Raw genomic sequence first — 19,204 nt, 5'->3', positions numbered from 1 at the left:
TTTAAAGCAGCGATGTCTCTTTTGTAAACATCGTTCAATCTAATATTGTGAAAAAATTGAGGGTTTCATTCCAATCTAGGGTGGTAGCAAATTTGATTCTGCAAAATAGTGATTATTTCCTGTGCAGGAGAATTGATGTATCTTCAATATTATGGGAAAATAACAGATACGAGTCCCACCTTGAAGATTTGAATCGTTCCTTATGTGAAAGAATCCCCTTGTTTGGGAAAAAAATATTTGGTGAGAGACCAAAACATTTACAGGAGCCAGGTCTCTGGGTTAGATACTAAGACGCAAAGGGCGTATCCTATAATAGAGGTACATTTCGAAGTTGGTTGTTGCCTTCTCAGGGATGGAAAGGATTGTTTAGCCAATGATACAGTCATCTCAGCACGTTCCTGTTTGACAATATCGTTAAAAAGTAGCTCCAAACGGAATAGTCTTAGAACGTGTGTTGTTCTGGAACAAGCAGTAGGTTCATTGGGAGCCGTGCCTCTTTTTATGATAAGCAATGAAGATTTTACTGAGCTATGACTATAAAAGTTAATATACTATAATCATCTTTAATCTTTTGTAGTTCAATAAAAAGCCTCAATTCAACAAGTGCATTTTCATTGGAACATACTGCATGGCAACCATGTCGCTTTTGCACTATGATGCGTCTTAAGGAGTAACATTTTGATGACTCACAAATGGACTGAATTTCCTGCAGCTTTTCAGTTTCTCAGAACTTTTCTGCAGTGGTTTGCAGAGTTAATGATTTTGATTGCTGGTAAAGAGGCCTTACAGATACTCGGCTGAACATGTTTGTACTGCCACATTTGTAGCTCTGTCCAGTGGCTGGCAAGAACAAAGTTAAATATTATATTATGTAGAGATTACTTTGTTAATAACAGTTTCATGCAAATTATAGAAAGAAAGGGCAGGTCTGGAAAGTTAGTAGAGAAGAAAGGGGAAATACCATAAGATAGACAAGATGAGCGAGATTCTGAACGATGTCAGTCTGTCAGTCATTGTCTCAAACTTTGCAGCAAGCAGAAACTGAGTCCTCCAATTTCAAGACCGAAATGGTTTCTGGTTTTGAATATCCCCTGCCACTAATTTCATAGAAATAGATAGTGGTGAGGGTGGGAAAGGTCAAGGGCAGAGAAACTTCTAAAAGGAAATAAGGAAGATGTACAGTCCTTTTTGGTTTTCTCAAGAAAATAATGATCAGTTGGTTAGTCGTTGTTCGATTAAACGTTTTCACAAATGCTCAATCCTGATTTAGAATACCCACAGATTTTGTATGTTTTTAACTAGTTTATTTTTTCACATGTCCGCACATCTCTATGTCAGCTCATCCCTGCGTGCTGCGGTTTGTTCGAAGTGCATCACTCACCCACCTTGACTGAGTACGTTCTCTCCGCAGCTGGCTCGATGCTTCTGTCTGTAATGTGACTTTACAGATCCGCACTGTTTGTATGCTTTTTAGCATACGTTATTTTACCATATGTCCATGTGTCTCAAGGCCTGTAACAGTGGCGTAGCTGTGGGATGGGGAGGGGGTGCGCCCCTGGCGACACTCTATTTGGGGGCGGCGAAATTGAGCATGTCGTGTCTGTCACCTACCACCACCCGCGTGAACAAGTTGCGCGTCGGCCACCACTCCCTCCCCAACAAGTTGTCCACCAATTCCCCCACTTTTACCCTGCACCGGACAGCAAACTTAGGGGCTGTAGTGTCCTAGCATGGACACGTTCTAGTGTTCAAGTGTCTGTATTACACTTTACACCCACCCACCACAGACGTCATGGTGTCACATGACGCTGGCAATAAAAGGGGCCGAGCGCACGTGCTTGGAGCATTCCTACTACCTTCATCTGGTGTCTGTGTCAGGTCATTGCTGCGCCTAACATGCGGGCCTAGGGCCCTCCACCACGAACCCTACAATGGCGACGAGGCCGGTAGTGCAGCCCATGCGTGCCACTACCCACTGCTAAATCGACAGGGAAAAGGGGAAGAGAGCTGCCCGCCTAGAGGGCATCCCCTGCAGCTGGGCGCAGCGCGCCGAGAAGCCGGTGGGCACGTCGGAGCCCCGCAGTGACCGGGAGCCCCACAGCAAGCCGACCGGAGCCCACCCGCGTCGACCGCCACCCCCGAGTGCCACCAAGCAACAGCGGACCGCCCAGAGCCCACCTGCGACGGCCGCGAGGCTGAGGACCCCCACCGGAGAGGTGCACGGGCCGGGCGGAGCCCACCCGCCGCGACGGAGCATCTGGCCCGCCGGCCGAAGGTGAGCCCCACGGGCGAAGTGCCCGCCATGAACTGTGCCCAGCAATAAGCAGCGCCAGCGGAGCCTACCCGCGGCCTGCCCGAGTCGTCCCCCGCCGCGTGTGTGCTTGGAAGCGGCAGGGGCACAGAGACTAATGGCGGTGTGAGACAGTGCGGCCGGACCCGCAATCACCAGAAACAACGAGGGGGAGGGAGCGGAGTAGCTAACCGCCTCCCGACCCCCCTCGCAATGTGATCCGGGCCAGCGGAGCCCACCCGTGGCCCGCCGGTAGCGACACCCCAAAGGAGGACTCTGCAGCGCCAGCGGAGCCCACCCGCGGCCTGCCGGCGGCACCCCCAGTGACGAAGAACACTGCAGAGCCAGCGGAGCCTACCCGCGGCCTGCGAGGGAAATGGCAAGTCTCCGCCGCGCAGCGTGTGGGAGGAAAAGCTGCTGCGGCGGGAGACCGGAAAGTGGAGCCTGCAGCAGCCGGTAAATAAGCAGAGCCGGCGGAGCCTACCCGCGGCCTGCCTCAAGCATCCCCGCCCGAAGGCACAGTGAGAGCAGCGACGCGCTTTCCCCCCCCCTCACCTGAGGGAAGCATCTACACCCCAACATCCCCACAAGCGGGCGCTCACCCCGCATAGTGACACACCACACTGCCGGCGCAATCTTCAGCCCCTCTCCCAAGCCCCGGAGTGCAGCAGGACGGCTTAGGAACAGAGCCAGTAAGCTCCGAGGACAGTGTCGACTTTCCCCGCCCCGCGCAGCGTGTGCAATGAGGAGCTGCGGGGGTGGGCTGCAAGCGAAAAGTGGAGCGGAACGCCGCGGGCACTGACACCAATATGCCCCCACCTGCCAGAATAATGAAAACGCTTAGAAGCGGCCAGCACTGCTGAATGAAACCCTAACTGTGCCTAGGGACACTGGCTGCCACGCACAGACACTCCTATGTGCCATATCTCTAAAAGTGAAAGTGCCGGTGCAATCAACCAACTGTGAGGCGCCTGTGCCTTTCTGCCCCCAAAAGTGAAAAACAAAAGATGACTCACCAGCTCCCAGCAGCAGCAGCTCCAGCCCCCTGTGCACTGTGACAATAGAGTGCACATCAGGGGAAGACAAGACAGGCTGCTAACAAATCCAGCAACACTGCCACCCAGTGGCCAAATGCAAAAGTGCACCTACATCCACATGAACTGAAACAAGCATTGCACAACGCAAGAAATCTCACGCAGCAAGTAAGTTCTCCACAGCGCAAGTGACAGCGAAAGCGTCCAAACTCCCGCAGCAAGAAAGCATCCAACCTCACGCAGCAAGTAACGGCGCAACAGCGCCAGCGACACCCACACACACCAGCAAGGAGTCGGCGACTGCCACTTCCAACGCGACGTGGGAAAAGGCACCAATGCCTCAGAAAGCATCCAAGCACTGACGTTTGGAGGAAACGACTGCCAAGCACTAAAAGAACGTCCAGGGAAACGACTGCCGCGATCAAAGGACGGAGAGAGCAGCGACGCCTTGTGGCCACAGGCGCTCACCGCAGCATCAACTACTCCCGCCAACGGTCCAAAGCATCAAGTACCTGACGACAGCCAAAGCAGCAAGTACCCAACGTCCTGCAACAGGCGTCCCAGAGCCCTGAACAGTAAGTGCGCAAACAACGCGCCACGTGGCGACGCACAGCCACCGCAAGCAGAAAGAAGAATGCATGCAGCGCCATCGCGCAGAACAATCTTCGCGAGCGATCGCCCCTCAAGTGCCGACCCGCGACAGATCCATGGCGCCTCCCAGGAGCCGATCCCCAGAATGATCGCCCATCAAGTGCTGACCCACAACGGGTCCCTCAGGAACTGTTGTAGCGCAAAGTCCGACAGGACGACCGAAAGCAACCTGCCAGGCATCGGCAGAAGTGGACCACCAACCGGTCCAGGACGTTCAACCATGAACAGGTCTACAAACATGGACCCCCGAACGTCACCAACAACCATCAAGAAAAGAAATCATCAAGAAAAGAAGGTTCGCGACACCAACTCTGGCTGCTGAGGAAGAAGGAGAAAGTGTCCCCGACGAGGACAAGACCAGGGGTGCACATGCAGAGTGCGCGCACTGCATGGAGGACCCAGGTCAGAAGAGAAGACACAAGATTGGTCCAAGTGATGTCGCGATGCAGAAGGAAGAAAAGGAGAGATCTGAGTGGCACGTTTGCCACTGCGAAAAGGAAGGAAGAAAAGGAGAGATCTGAGTGGCACGTTTGCCACCGTGAAAAGGAAGGAAGAAAAGGAGAGATCTGAGTGGCACGTTTGCCACTGCGAAAAGGAAGGAAGAAAAGGAGAGATCTGAGTGGCACGTTTGCCACTGCGAAAAGGAAGGAAGAAAAGGAGAGATCTGAGTGGCACGTTTGCCACCGTGAAAAGGAAGGAAGAAAAGGAGAGATCTGAGTGGCACGTTTGCCACCGTGAAAAGGAAGGAAGCATATCCATGTGGCCTGTTGCCACAATTAAGAGTAGAAGGAGAAGTCAGTGCGAAGCAACGTCCTCACAGGGAAACAACTAAGGAAAGACAGAGAGGAGTGCAGGAAGACGAAGACCGCTCACTCCCGAAGAGAAGTAAGGTGACAAGTGCCAGGACAACGGTGAGAGGAACACGAGGCTGGAAGAACACCAGTGGCAAAGAAGACCAGCTGACAGACGATGTTTCCGCACACCCAGGATCTGCGGAGAGGAGCAAGCGAGACCGTTAGTGACATCCACCTTTGGGGTCACACGGACACTGGACACATGCCAGCCGTGGTGACCCAGGGGCAGAGGCCTCCGGGACGCAGTCCCCGCGACGAGAGACGGTCCTCCGACGCCCATCCGAAAGGTCCGGGGAGGGCGAAGACATCGCAAGCAAAGACAGAAACCAACAGCTACCTTGGGACGAGGCTGCGGAATCTGAGGTGAGACACATCGTCTCTTCCATACCCCCACTGACGGCGGCGCAGGAACAACTGATGTGGACACATCCAGCCCAGCGCGAATCCGAGAAGAGGACCTCAAGGATATCCCGTGGCAGGGGAACACCGACGAGAGGGGTCATCCTAGTGAGAGGGATGCCTTGCAACGGATCTGCCTTTTGCCAAGTAGGACACAGACTACAAATAAAGCTAAGGCCAAGGCCGGAAATCGTGCATCATTCCCCGGCGAACCACCAGAACTCTAACTGCACCCATCGCCGTGGAAGTGAGCAAAAGAAGGACTGTGAGGACAATTTGGTCGCAGAGTCATCAACAGACTGTTTCCATCGAGCACCACAAACTGGTGCCACTGTGAACTGATGTTACCCGCAACAGGTTGAACACCATCTGTGATTCCAAGCAGCGGCGGATTGAAAGACACTGCGGAAGCTGAACACTTTACTGCATCCTGATACATGTTATTTTCCCCACAGGTTGATTTCTGAATGTGGGTCTTTGCAATTAAAAAATGGGAGGGATGTAGTGTCCTAGCATGGACACGTTCTAGTGTTCAAGTGTCTGTATTACACTTTACACCCACCCACCACAGACGTCATGGTGTCACATGACGCTGGCAATAAAAGGGGCCGAGCGCACGTGCTTGGAGCATTCCTACTACCCTCATCTGGTGTCTGTGTCAGGTCATTGCTGCGCCTAACATGCGGGCCTAGGGCCCTCCACCACGAACCCTACAATACGAACCCTACAGGGGCCACCCCGGATGCGGCCTATAAAAAACGCTGCCAGATTTTGATTCATTGGATGGCATGACAAACCCTTTTCAGCCCTATCTCTTTTCGGACTTTTTAGAGGTTTTTGATTTTTCATGGTTTTATTTGTTCTTACCAGGAGTTTACTTTGTCTTTAGATTGCCTTGTGACAATTGCAAATGTCGTTATTGCTCAATGTTTGTTTTAACATGTATTGTTTGCAACTTCACGGTGCGATGTTATGGTTCTATTGAGATGAAAAAAGTTTATTGAAGTTGAATTTACTCACTTATTCTTTCTCTCTCATTCAGACACTAGGTCCAGGCTGTTCCTTGTTTCGATGAAGGAACTGACTATTGCTTGATTCACAAGTATAAGGATAGCTTTTAGAAGAAAAATGAGAGCAGATTTTGCATATGCCATGTCTTTGTAAAATGGCCAGTAATTACAGTTCATGAATAAATTCATACATTTCATGGAAAAACACAGCTAGAAATGGAGTTATGATTCCGACTAAAACGCATAAAACCACAGAAATCGCCAGTTATGGTTTATGGCACAGACAACTCACAGCTCATGTCACCTGAATTGTTTTACTCTTGCTGAACTGCTGTATTTAAGGGTGTTGTTGGTAAATGGTTGCTTTGAGCATTGGAGGTACAATGAGTTATTGAATATACTATGTACACCAAAGACTATAACTGGTGATTTTAGTAGTTTAATCTGCTTGAGCCAGAATCATAACTCGTTTTCTAACTGTATTTTTCAGTGTATTTCTAGAGGTTTTTAATGATACATTTTTAAATTCCAACTCCTGGTGTACAAAGCCTTTGACAGTGTGCTGCGGGGTTTGCCCGTAGTATCTGGCCTGAGTTCTATGCAGCATGAACAAAGGTAAAGGATTGGGTTAATAAAAGATGCTTTTACTATTTATGCATCAAAGGAAATTTTGCCAGCTGCTACAGCAAAAATCACTTAAAAGATTTTCGGCGAACATTGTTTGAAATGAGAACTTTATTTTAAAAACTGTTCTTTTTAGAGGCGGGTGTAACTCCGTTAGTAGTTTTTGAGATATTGGCATTTGAAAGATATTGGTGTTTGAAAGGTGCCAAGTACCTTGAAAGGGTTAGCACTTTTGTATATCTCGACAGTTCAAACGGCATTCATTTTGCATGTTGTACATGTTGAGTTAACTCTTTGTATGTTTAAATTCATGTAGAACCATCCCAGGCACAAACGTGTTCATTTCCTCATTACATTTAAACTGTGGCAAAATTGGCACACAATTTGGCAGAAGTATGAAGGATTAATGTTTTATTAATATGTCAAGTTTTGAGCCAATCCTTCAAGTAGGGCGGTGCTAAAGCAGGGACAATGAATGAAATCTGGTGGGAATTAGAAATTTACACAGAGATCAGTTATTTCAGGGATCATGCAGATCCAATGGGGGTAGGTACATTTAAAAGGAGATCAAAAACGTTTGATTTCCTAATAACTTTGGCCCCTTTTGATGAATGTGCTTGTCATTTGGCAGAGGATTAGCTTGTTTAGTTTGCTATTGGGATCCGCTATTTCATGCATGCCCTTCAGAAGGCTTGAGGTGGAATTTTAAAGGGGAGTTGAAGAAGTATTCATTTGCCAACATATTTTGCACCCTTAAATGAATGTCTGTGATATTTGGCAGATGCTGACAGATGTCAAACAGGTTTAGCTTGCTGGTGGACCCAGCAGCCAAGCACCCACTATACAAGACCAACGGTCATTTGCCATCTGCATTGATGCCTGATCAGTGTGATCCATGGGACTTGGTCGGAAGGACTGGTCCTGTGGCTATCCTGAATTTTGCACAGCCTTTGTCTATGCACACCTGCGGGGGTAGGGGAGAACGGGAGAGGACCTCGCCAGAGGCCTGGCCTTGCAGCCAAACCCTTCCCTGCACACAACCCAAAGCCATTCTCAGTGGAGTATCTCTACCTGTGGGGATGGGCTTTTTACGAAAGGTCTTGCACAGAATGGGTACTTAAGAGGTCAATGTAGTACATTGCAAAACAAATATTAAATACAATGAAAAACTCACATTTTAAAGATAGATAAGGTTCACCACACATAACACCGAAAAAGCCATGAAATTCGTCACTTATGGTATTTAATGCATAATGCACCCTACAACTAATTTCTTCGTCATGCTCAGAACGGATCACTGACATAATATAGAATGACAAAATATAGACTTACCAAAATATAGTCACCAAAATATAGAATGCCAAAATATCGAATTCCTATCTACAAACAGGCAAGTACAAAAATATCGAATCTAAAATATAGTCTGTAAAAAATATAGTCAGTAAAAATATCGATTTTTTTAAATGTCTCAAAAGTAATTTAAAATGAATGAAATAATAAATATAATTAACTAAAGCATACTTAAAAATACTCAAATAACCTTAAAATTAAGATATAATTAATTTAAGTTATTAATAAAAAATGTACAATATTTTACCGTAGGATAGCAGGAGGGTAACATTTAATATTACCAGTCCAGTGAGTGCAACAGTAGGGAAAGCGTTGGATAGCGTAGGGGTAAAAAATACTATTCCCAGTCCAGTGAGTGCAACAGTAGGGAAAGCGTTGGATAGCGTAGGGGTAAAAAACTACTATTCCCACTCCACAGAGTGCAACAATAGGGAAAGCTTTGGATAGCGTAGGGGTAAAAATCACTATTCCCACTCCAGAGACTGCAACAGTAGGGAAAGCGTTGGATAGCGTAGGGGTAAAAAATACTATTCCCACTCCAGTGAGTGCAACAGTAGGGAAAGCGTTGGATAGCGTAAGGGTAAAAATTACTATTCCCACTCCAGAGAGTGCAACAGCAATGTAAGCATTGGATATTGGAAGGGTAAAAATTACTATTCCCACTCCAGAGAGTGCAACAGTAGGGAAAGCGTTGGATAGCGGGAGGGTAAAAATTACTATTCCAACTCCAGAGCGTGCAACAGTAGGGAAAGCGTTGGATAGCGTAGGGGTAAAAATTACTATTCCCACTCCAGAGAGTGCAACAGCAATGTAAGCATTGGATATTGGAAGGGTAAAAATTACTATTCCCACTCCAGAGAGTGCAACAGTAGGGAAAGCGTTGGATAGCGTAGGGATAAAAAATACTATTCCCACTCCAGAGAGTGCAACAGTAGGGAAAGCGTTGGATAGCGGGAGTGTGAAAATTACTATTCCCACTCCGGATAGTGCAACATTGGGGAAAGCTTTGGATAGCGTAGGGGTAAAAATTACTATTCCCACTCCAGAGAGTGCAACAGTAGGGAAAGCGTTGGATAGCGTGGATAGCGTAGGGGTAAAAAATACTATTCCCACTCCAGAGAGTGCAACAGTAGGGAAAGCGTTGGATAGCGGGAGGGTGAAAATTACTATTCCCACTCCAGTGAGTTTAACAGTAGGGAAAGTAATGATTTAATATATTATTAAAAATAAATTAAATATCAATACCAATAAAACATTAATTTAAATTAATAACCAATTTAATATTGTGTAATAATTAATTAGAAATACAACTACATATTAGTTATTACAAATTAATAACCTATTCATAATTATTTAACAACTAATTAATTTTCAATAACAAAAACTAATTAATAATAAAAATTAATACTAATTAAAAATTAACAGTAAATTAATTATCAATACACAAAAAGTATTTTTAATATGTAATTAATTACAATTACATTATTTCCCACCATATTCACCTATAAACCCACATCCCAATACAGAAAATACATTAATACAATTATCATAATTATCAAATATTTAATTAATACAAAATAATTACCAATTATTAAAAATTAATTGCCAATTAATAGAAATTAATTGCCAATTAAAAATTAATTAACAATAACTTTAAAATCAATACCAATAAATGATTTTTTTTTTTTACTTAATTACAATTAAATTACTTCCCACCCTATTCCCCTATAAACCCACAACCCGCTACAGAAAATACATTTAGAAAATTAACATAATTAACAATTAATCAATTAATACAAATTAATTGGCAATTAATAAAAATTAATTACCAATTAAAAAATAACAATAAATTCAAAATGAATACCAATAAATAAATAAAAATATTTAATTAATTACAATTAAATTACTTCCCACCCTATTCCCCTATAAACCCACAACCCGCTACAGAACTAGAAAGCAAAATGTAATTAAAAATGAATAATAATTGCTAAAAATTAATATTTAATTTAATATAATTAAATTACTTCCCACCCTATTCTCCTATAAACCCACAACCCGCTACAGAATTAAATTACGCAAAAATTAAATAACATAAAATTCATTACTTAAAATACATTAAACATACATTACAAAAATTAATATACACTTTTCACACATATACTAACATACAAAACACTTAAAAAAATTGATATTATTAATAAATCGATATATTTAATGGCTATATTGTATACTTCGATATTTTGACTTCTATATTTAGAAAATCGATATTACTTACCTTAAGTTCGATATTTTTAACCACTATATTGTGTCCATTCGATATTTTGTCTATTCTATATTTTTACTTTGATATTATGTCCATTCTATATTTTGGAATCGATATTATGACTGTTTACCGCTCAGAACATCCTTTTGTCAAAGGCATACGAACAAATAAAAGGCTGACTATATTTCCGCTACAACGTTTTGGTGTCCACCATCCTCAGGAAGCAGTAGATAGTGCTACCAGGGAAAAGTAGTTCCTGAAATGTTGTTGTTCTTTAGTGAATGCACCTGTTTGAGTCACTTCATTCTTGGATATTACATTTCTCTGTGACTCATATCCTGTTGCCTCAAGATTTTTGCTTAGGATTGACTTTGTTTTCTTGTGGTTTTACCTATCTATCTATCTATCTATCTATCTATCTATCTATCTATCTATCTATCTATCTATCTATCTATCTATCTATCTATCTATCTATCTATCTATCTATCTATCTATCTATCTATCTATCTATCTATCTATCTATCTATCTATCTATCTATCTATCTATCTATCTATCTATCTATCTATCTATCTATCTATCTATCTATCTATCTATCTATCTATCTATCTACCTACCTATCTATCTATCTATCTATCTATCTATCTATCTATATATCTATCTATCTATCTAGAGAGATATGGTTAGGACCGCAATTCATAACTTACACAATAGACATACAACGCCCGCACACCAAATGCAGCACTCATGACCTCACCCTTGATGACAGATGCAATTATAAATGTTTACAAATGAGATTACATGCCATATATTTTTTTTAACGGAGTTTTATATAGTGCAAACTTGACCCGGTATCGGGTATCAGAGCGCTTTACACAGCATCAGCTGTGTTACATGAGGACACACATTCATTTTTGTTAGGCACAGGGAGATTAAGTGATTTGCCCAGAATGACAGGATGTTCAGCATCATTGCCGATTTTCGAACCTGGTTCCCCAGATTCGAGGTCGACCGCCTTAGCCATTAGGCTAATGTTACCCTAACACTATCTTCCTTGTAATGTCCAGGAAATTGACATTTTCTGCACTGATGGTACTTGTAAAGTGCAGATTCAAGTCATTGACTTCTATTCAATTCAAAAGCTCCTGAGCTTCCTGGACATTACAGTTTATACTAAGGACAAAAATTTGGAAACCAAGCTGTTTAGAAAACTGACAACTGATAATACATTGCTGCACCCAACTAGCTTCCATCCCAAACATCTGATTAGAAGCATTGCCTATGTAGAAAGTTTGAGAACACTCCGTAACTGTAGTGAAGTGGAGGAAGAAGATAGTGCAATCAAAGCCCTGAAAGCTAGATTTAGGACAAGGGTTACCCAGCTAGCAGCATAGAAGAAGCAGTATCTAAGGCCAGAAAAGGATGAGGAGAACAGAAATTATTTAAGGAAAACAAGATACAAAAACACATTGTAGGTGTCTCACACTTCAGATTAATCATGACGTATAACAGACAACAAGTAAGTACACATGCTATTCTGAATAAATACTTGCACCTTATCAGAAACGATCCAGTAATAGGAAAAGTAACACCATGCAGACCTGAGATCATGTTTAGAAGAGCAATATCAATGCGGCAGGCATAAGTAGCAACCTGAGAGAGTGTAATGAGGAAGGAACAACTTGGCAAAGTAGGTAACCAGGTTTTATAAGGTGCAGAAATGCAAAGCATTCCAGTTTGGCAAAAATACCTCAACATACAAAACATGATTATCACCACACCCAAAAAAAATCAAAGGAAAATACTCATGTAACACGGAATTTGCAGAGTATCTAATGGAATGTCCCTGTGGGTTGTGCTATGTTGGCAGTACCATTCTGGCAGTCCATAAGCGCATACAACACTTATGTGACATAAAAAATTGAGTCAAAACCTGTCCATTGGCATTTCAGTTTGAAGACATACATGCTTGAGAAGAAATGGAACTGACAAACTGTGTAGCTGATGAAGTGGCCCCTAATATTTGAGGAGGAAATAAAGGAAAAGGGCTGAGGAGACTTGAGTTGTGCTATATAATTGAATTAGACACTAAAGCCCCAGGTGGCCTCAATGTGGAAGAAGATTTGTAAACAAACCTATAATTTGATGGAAGTCAGTTTGCAGATAGATTACAGGAATCCCTCAAACCAGGAAGGATAAAAGGTTTTAAATAAATAAGAAGCAGTTGTAAGGTTAACAAGGATTTAATTCACAATTAGCACTAGTAAGGTACACTTATGCAGACTGGTTTTAATGCAATTATCAAAAACAGAAGTAACAGGAGTTGAAAATTGAGCACAACCACTTGGGTGGAATCACATGTTCAATATTACATGATGTAGGGCGGCTGCGACTAGGAAATGCAAAACAATAATGAGATTGCGAGTTGCAGTTAGGTTATGCGGTACAAAAGGGGGTGGTGATGGACGCAGCATCTGAACCAATCAAACACTCACACCCAGTCAATAGATCTGGGTTTAATCCATCACCGTTCTTTATCCCACTCTGCCACCCCAGTTCAGACATGGCCATATATTCAAATCAGTCTGACCCTGTGCCTCATGGGAACAGTCCAGCCCGAACTGCCAAGCGATGCCTTCCCTGGACCGGATTCAAGCTTCCTAGGACCGGTTTCTGGCATTACAGCCGTCTTCAGCCAGGCTTGCTTGAATCCAGTGGCAAAGTGAGCAAGGGACTCACGTCTGATCATACCCTGACAACTTATGGTGAACAAAGTGGTACAAAAGGGGGTGGTGATGGACGGAGCATCTGAACCAATCAAACACTCACTCCCAGTCAACAGATCTGGGTTTAATCCTTCACCGTTCTTTAGCCCACTCTGCCACCCCAGTTCAGACACGGCCATATGCAAATCAGTCTCACCCTGTGCCTCATGGGAACAGTCCAGCCCGAACTGCCAAGCCATGCTTTTCCTGGACCGGATTCAAGCTTCCTAGGACCGGTTTTTGGCATTACAGCCATCTTCAGCCAGGCTTGTTTGAATCCAGTGGCAAAGTGAGCAAGGGACTCATGTCTGAGCATACCCTGCCAACTTATGGCGAACAAAGCGGTACAAAAGGGGTGGTGATGGACGGAGCATCTGAACCAATCAAACACTCACACCCAGTCAACAGATCTGGGTTTAATCCATCACCGTTCTTTAGCACACTCTGCCACCCCAGTTCAGACATGGCCATATGCAAATCAGTCTGACCCAGTGCCTCATTTCTGCACTGATGGTAATGGTAAGTGCAGATTCAAGTCATTGACTTGGAATGGAATGGAATGGAATACGTTTTTATATAGCGCGATAGCTACCCGCAGGCGTCCTAGCGCTTAACAGAATACAGGTGGGTGGAGCGGGTCGAAATTATCTGCTGAAGAAGAAGGTTTTTAGTTTTCTACGGAAAAGCAGGATGTTGGGTTCAGATCGGATAGAAAGTGGGAGTGAGTTCCAGAGCCTGGCTGCGTTTGTTGAGAACATTCTTCCTCCACTCCTTTCTCTTTTGAACCTAGGAATGATGACTTGGAAGGCGAGAGTCGACCTCAACTGCCTATTGGGGTGATAGGGGGTGATTAAAGTGTGATTTAGGGTTGCTCCTTTTCTCCAGTAAGCACGGTGGGCGATGCACATGCTTTTAAAGTATATTCTATCCTTTACTGGCAGCCAGTGAAGGACTCTTAGTTCTGATTTCACTGATTGCCATCTGGGGATGCGTAGGAGAGTACGAGCCGCGCAGTTTTGGATAACCTGCAGTTTTTTTAGGGTGGATTCGGGGGCTCCTAGGTAAAGGGCATTTCCGAAGTCCAGCCGGGAGAGAATTAGACCCTGGACCAAGATCTGTCTGGCCTTGAAAGGGAGGAGTGGTAGGATCTTTCGTATGAGTCTAATGATACCTATACAGGTGGCCGCTAGTTTGGCTGCCTGGTGGCCAAAGGTTAGTGCGTTATCCAGCCAGATGCCCAGGCTCTTGATGGAATCCACGGCTGGGGGTGCGAGGCCTAGTGCTGGCGGCCACAGAGAGTCAATGGATTTTTGGGGGGAGTTACCCAGCACCATTAGCTCTGTTTTGTCGCCGTTCAGCTTCAGGTAGGACTGGTTCATCCAGGTGCATACAGCTTCCATGCAGCCTCTAAGATCGCTGGAGTAAGAGGAGGGATGAGTCAGGGTAACCACCAGTTGCGTGTCATCGGCGTAAGACACGACTTGAACGCCAAAAGGGCGTATTATTTCTGCAAGGGGAAGCATGTAAATGTTAAATAGTGTGGGGCTCAAGGACGAGCCCTGAGGAACCCCACAACTGAGAGGTTTGCTGGGCGAGGTGGTATTACCCTCACAGACACGGAAGGAGCGGTTAGAGAGAAAGGAGTGCAGCCAGGTCGCCGCAGTGGAGGTTATCCCTAGCTCTGACATTCTGTGGCATAAGATGTCGTGATTTACAGTGTCGAAGGCGGCACTGAGGTCCAGTAAAATGATGGCCGCAGTGCCGACCTGATCCACGATTTTTCTAGCTCCTTCTGTTACTGCTAATAAAGCAGTTTCCGTTCCGTGCATGGGGCTGTACCCCGTCTGAGAGGTGTCCAGAGAGTTGTTAGTTTCCAAGAATTCTGTCAGGCAGTGGTTTACATGTTTTTCCGCTATTTTAGTCAACCAAGGTAACAGAGAGATCAGGCGGTAGTTCCCCGGATTCATCGGGTCCAGGTTGGGTTTCTTCAGGAGAGCCTTCACTATAGCTTGTTTCCACTTTGGGGGAACAAGCCCTACTGAGAGAGAATTATTGATCAGATTCAGAATGCTGGGGAGGATGGTGGGGGTGACAGTTTTTAGGAAACGCGCTGGGGCTGGGGCTGGGTCACTGGGGGATCCAGACTTGATTTGTGATATTATGGTTTCTAAATTGGTAGGCTCCAGAGGAGGAAAGGTTTCCAGGGAAGTGGGGGATGTAGGTCTGGTACACTGCTGTGCTGATAGGGGGTGAGGGGGTGGGAGGAAGGAGGAGTAGATCATGTCTATTTTATTGTAGAAATAGTCGGCCTGTTCATTTCAACGAGTTTGTGCAGTCAAAGGATCTGGTAGCTTGTCTGGAAGTTTTAGTAAGCTTTTTGCGATCTGGTAAATTTCCTTGGGTTTGGATGCTGCTTCGTTAATCTTATTTTCGAAGAAACTGGTTTGGGCTTTTTTTATGTTTATTTTATAGATTTTTAAAGATGCCCGGTATTCGGTTTTGTTGATGTGTGAATAGTCAAGGTGCCATTTCCGTTCCAGTCTTTTACATTCTCTCTTAAGAGTGCGCAGGTCCTGAGAGTACCAAGGGGCATTTTTTGGTCTCTGTTTGGATTTGATGTCTTTAAGTGGAATAGTGGAGTCTAGAGAGGTGGTAATCCATGTATTAAAATTGTCGTTGCTGACGATCGGATCGGGGTTGTTTTCCGGGATAGAAGCTTCCAGTGCGGAAGTCCACAGATTGGTATTGAGTTGTGACCATTTGCGGTTTCTGCTTGGGGCGGGGGGAGGTGTGGGGTGAGATTCTGCTGGTGCCCAGGAGAATGGGATCATGAAATGGTCCGTCCATGGGAGGGTGATGGGTGAATTAACTGTAAAATGAGTACAGTTACTAAAGATAGGGTCTAGGAGGTGCCCTTTTTCGTGGGTGGGTTGTAGTACTAGCTGGGGGAGGTCTAGTGCTAGTAGATTATTTCGTAATTCGGCAGCTGCCGGATCCAAGGGGTCGTCCAGGTGCACATTTAGATCGCCTAATAGAGTGTAGTTAGGAGATGAGCAGATACCACTGGCTATCTCTGGGGCAAGTTGGTTTATAAAGTTAGTCGGAGTGCCGGGTGGTCGGTAGATGAGAGTCCCTGAAAAGGTACTGGTTTGGGAGAAGTCCAGCGAGAAAGTGAGGTGTTCGCAATTGGATAGATTAGTTGGAGAGGAGCGGCAGGTATAGCAGTTTTTATAAATGATAACTATGCCGCCGCCTTTCCCAGTAGAGCGATCTGCTCGAAGAATTTGGTATTCTGCAGGGAGTGATTGAATGACATCAGGGTCGGAGTCAGTTTGAAGCCAAGTTTCCGTGAGGAAAATGGCGTCGGGGTCTTTGTCCGAGATCAGCAGGGATAATTCTGTGGCATGTTTAGGAAGGGATCTGCAGTAGAGTAGGATCATGTGGAACGAGGGGGGGGTGTGGTAGGGTGGCTTTGAAACTTACAGTGTGAACAGGTGAAGTGTTTTGTAGTGGGGTCCCATGATGCGAGGCAGAGATTATTAGAGTGTCCACGTAGGTGATGTAGTTTGTTAGAGGAGTACTGGATGGGACAAATTTTGCCAGCAATCATGGCCCCTGGTCCCGGTCGGTCGCGGACGGGCGCAGACGGGCTTGCCTTTGGCGCCCCGCCGGTGCCGCCGCTGCGCCCGTCCGCTGCGCCCGTCCGCTGCGCCTCCTTTGTGGGGAAGTCATTTTTGTAGGGCTAGGGCCTCGGGTGGGAGGGGCCTGGCAAGGTGATCGGGTTCCTCACCTAAGATGGTGGGCCCGGAAGTTGGAAATGCGGCAGGGAAGCCGAAGGCTCTGTCGGTTTCATGAGGGGGGGTAGGATGCGCTATCACTCAAATCAAATCAAATATAACTTTATTCGATTCCACGAAGAAATCATAAAAGTACACATCAATATAAAAAATACAAGGTGCAATAAAAACCACGGTACATATTTACATGATACTGATTTCCAAAAACATTTACTACCGGTTTCTTATATATAGAGCTGATCTAATAGGGGTAGGAGAGTTGGTAATTGATAGAATCCCTTCCTAACAGATAATTGCGTGGGGCTGTTGATCTTGGTGAGGGGATGGGTGGGGTACTCGGATAAAAATCATGAAGATCCCAAACGGAAATGGAGCCATCTTTTTCATGGGGCTTGCAGGATCGTAAATAGGGGACTGTGTGCCTGTCCCTAAATTTAACTAGAATTAGGTCCCCGGGAATTTCTTTAGCTGATGACCCCAGCCAGCCCACCGTTCTGACGCTCAGGATGCCACCGTTTTTATTAGGTGGGAGGGGTCTATTTTTTGATAGCCAAAAACGGACTTTAGGATATAGGTCCTGATGGCTTTCAGGTTTCCCGTGGGTAGGTGGAGGTACTCCTGCAAGAACAAGCACAAAAGGTGCTGCTTCTGGAGGCAAATTTATACAAGCTGCTCTGTTAAGTTCTGCTCTAATAGCAGAAGAATTAGATAACACTGGTTTACGAGGAATTTTGGTGGCAATTGGAGATTTTCTCTTAGGAGGTCGTACAGATGCATGGGCGGTTTTAGTACTTACAGTTGGGACAGTTTTTATAATGAGAGGCACTTTGGGGACAGTAGGAGAAGTGGAGCAGTTAGGTATAGCAGGTGGAAAAGAATTGGCTTTAATAATAGCCTCTAGGCTTGTCAACCTATCCCCTAAGATGTTGATTTGGTCAAGCAGGGGTGATAGTACAGATCTTAACATCAGTTCGAAGTGGGGCAATAGTTGTAGGTGGGAGGATGCTGCTTCGTCCTCCAACGTTCCAGTGTGCGCCTTGGATGGGATAGGATTAATGGCGAGCGATAAAGAATCAGTACAGTCTGTTTCGTCATGCTTCCTTTTTGCACAATGGCCCTGTGTAAGTCCAATAATTTGGCTGCTATCCTCCTTGGGTGATGGGGGTGACTCACAATGTTTATCTGGACGAGGGTCGATAGTAGAGCCTTTTACGGGGGAACGGGCTATAACTGGAGTAAAATTTGTCCCGCACAAAGCATTTAATTCCTCCCAATAAGACACTTTTTCTGTCCTGACAGAGGGTTGTGGGAGGGTTTGAATTGGATCTAAGAGTTGACGACAGTCATCAGAATCTGTATCACTAATAGTGATGAGGGTCAGATGGCTCTGAGTGAACGTGTCCAATTCCTGGCCCGGGCGACCTTTTTGGAGGAAGATTGGATAGGCCCCCTTGGAAGTCATACTTTATGTAGTGTGGCTAAGTTGATAAAACAAGATGTCCTTGAATCTTCTACAAAAGAGAAAGGGCACTATACCTTCTTTAGCAGAAATGCCAAGGGGTCTGGCCCGTCCCCGTCCTTCTCGTGCCGCTGAGGGCCGTAGAGGGCCCGCCCTTTGCCCGGGCGCCGACCCGCGCGCGATCCCGCGACGCGGGGGCTCGCGCTGGCCTTAAGCGCACCTCCGGGGGCGGGACAGGATGCGCGCCTTCCTAGGCGCAAGCGGTGCTGGGAACTGTAGTTCCCGATCTCCTGCCTCGCCGCGATGGTCGTGAAGCGGCAGGCAGAAGGGAGGCAGAGAGTCCGGTGGCGGCAAGAAAGCAGCGCTCGTGCTGCAGCAGTCCCAGGGCCGAGGTGGTGACCTCCCCCGGTCAGTGGCAATGGTGAGCTATCACTCAGCGTCGTCCTAATTAGTAAGTGCCAGAATACACGATGTGATTTTAAAAATGTGCAAATAATGCTACGTTCGATTTTCGAAGTGCGCGTGATTAAGGCTTATTCAGTCAAGCTGTCCCGGCTTCCGCCTCAGGACCACGCAATACACACCACACTCACTCGTAGTCAGTGGGCAAGTGGTGTAACAGTTGGATCTTTTGTAGGGCTAGGGCCTCGGGTGGGAGGGGCCTGGCAAGGTGATCGGGTTCCTCACCTAAGATGGTGAGCCAGGAAGTT

The sequence above is a fragment of the Lissotriton helveticus genome, chromosome 3_1 (assembly GCF_964261635.1).
Source record: "Lissotriton helveticus chromosome 3_1, aLisHel1.1, whole genome shotgun sequence".
Classification (NCBI taxonomy): domain Eukaryota; kingdom Metazoa; phylum Chordata; class Amphibia; order Caudata; family Salamandridae; genus Lissotriton; species Lissotriton helveticus.
This window is presented reverse-complemented; position numbering follows the sequence as displayed.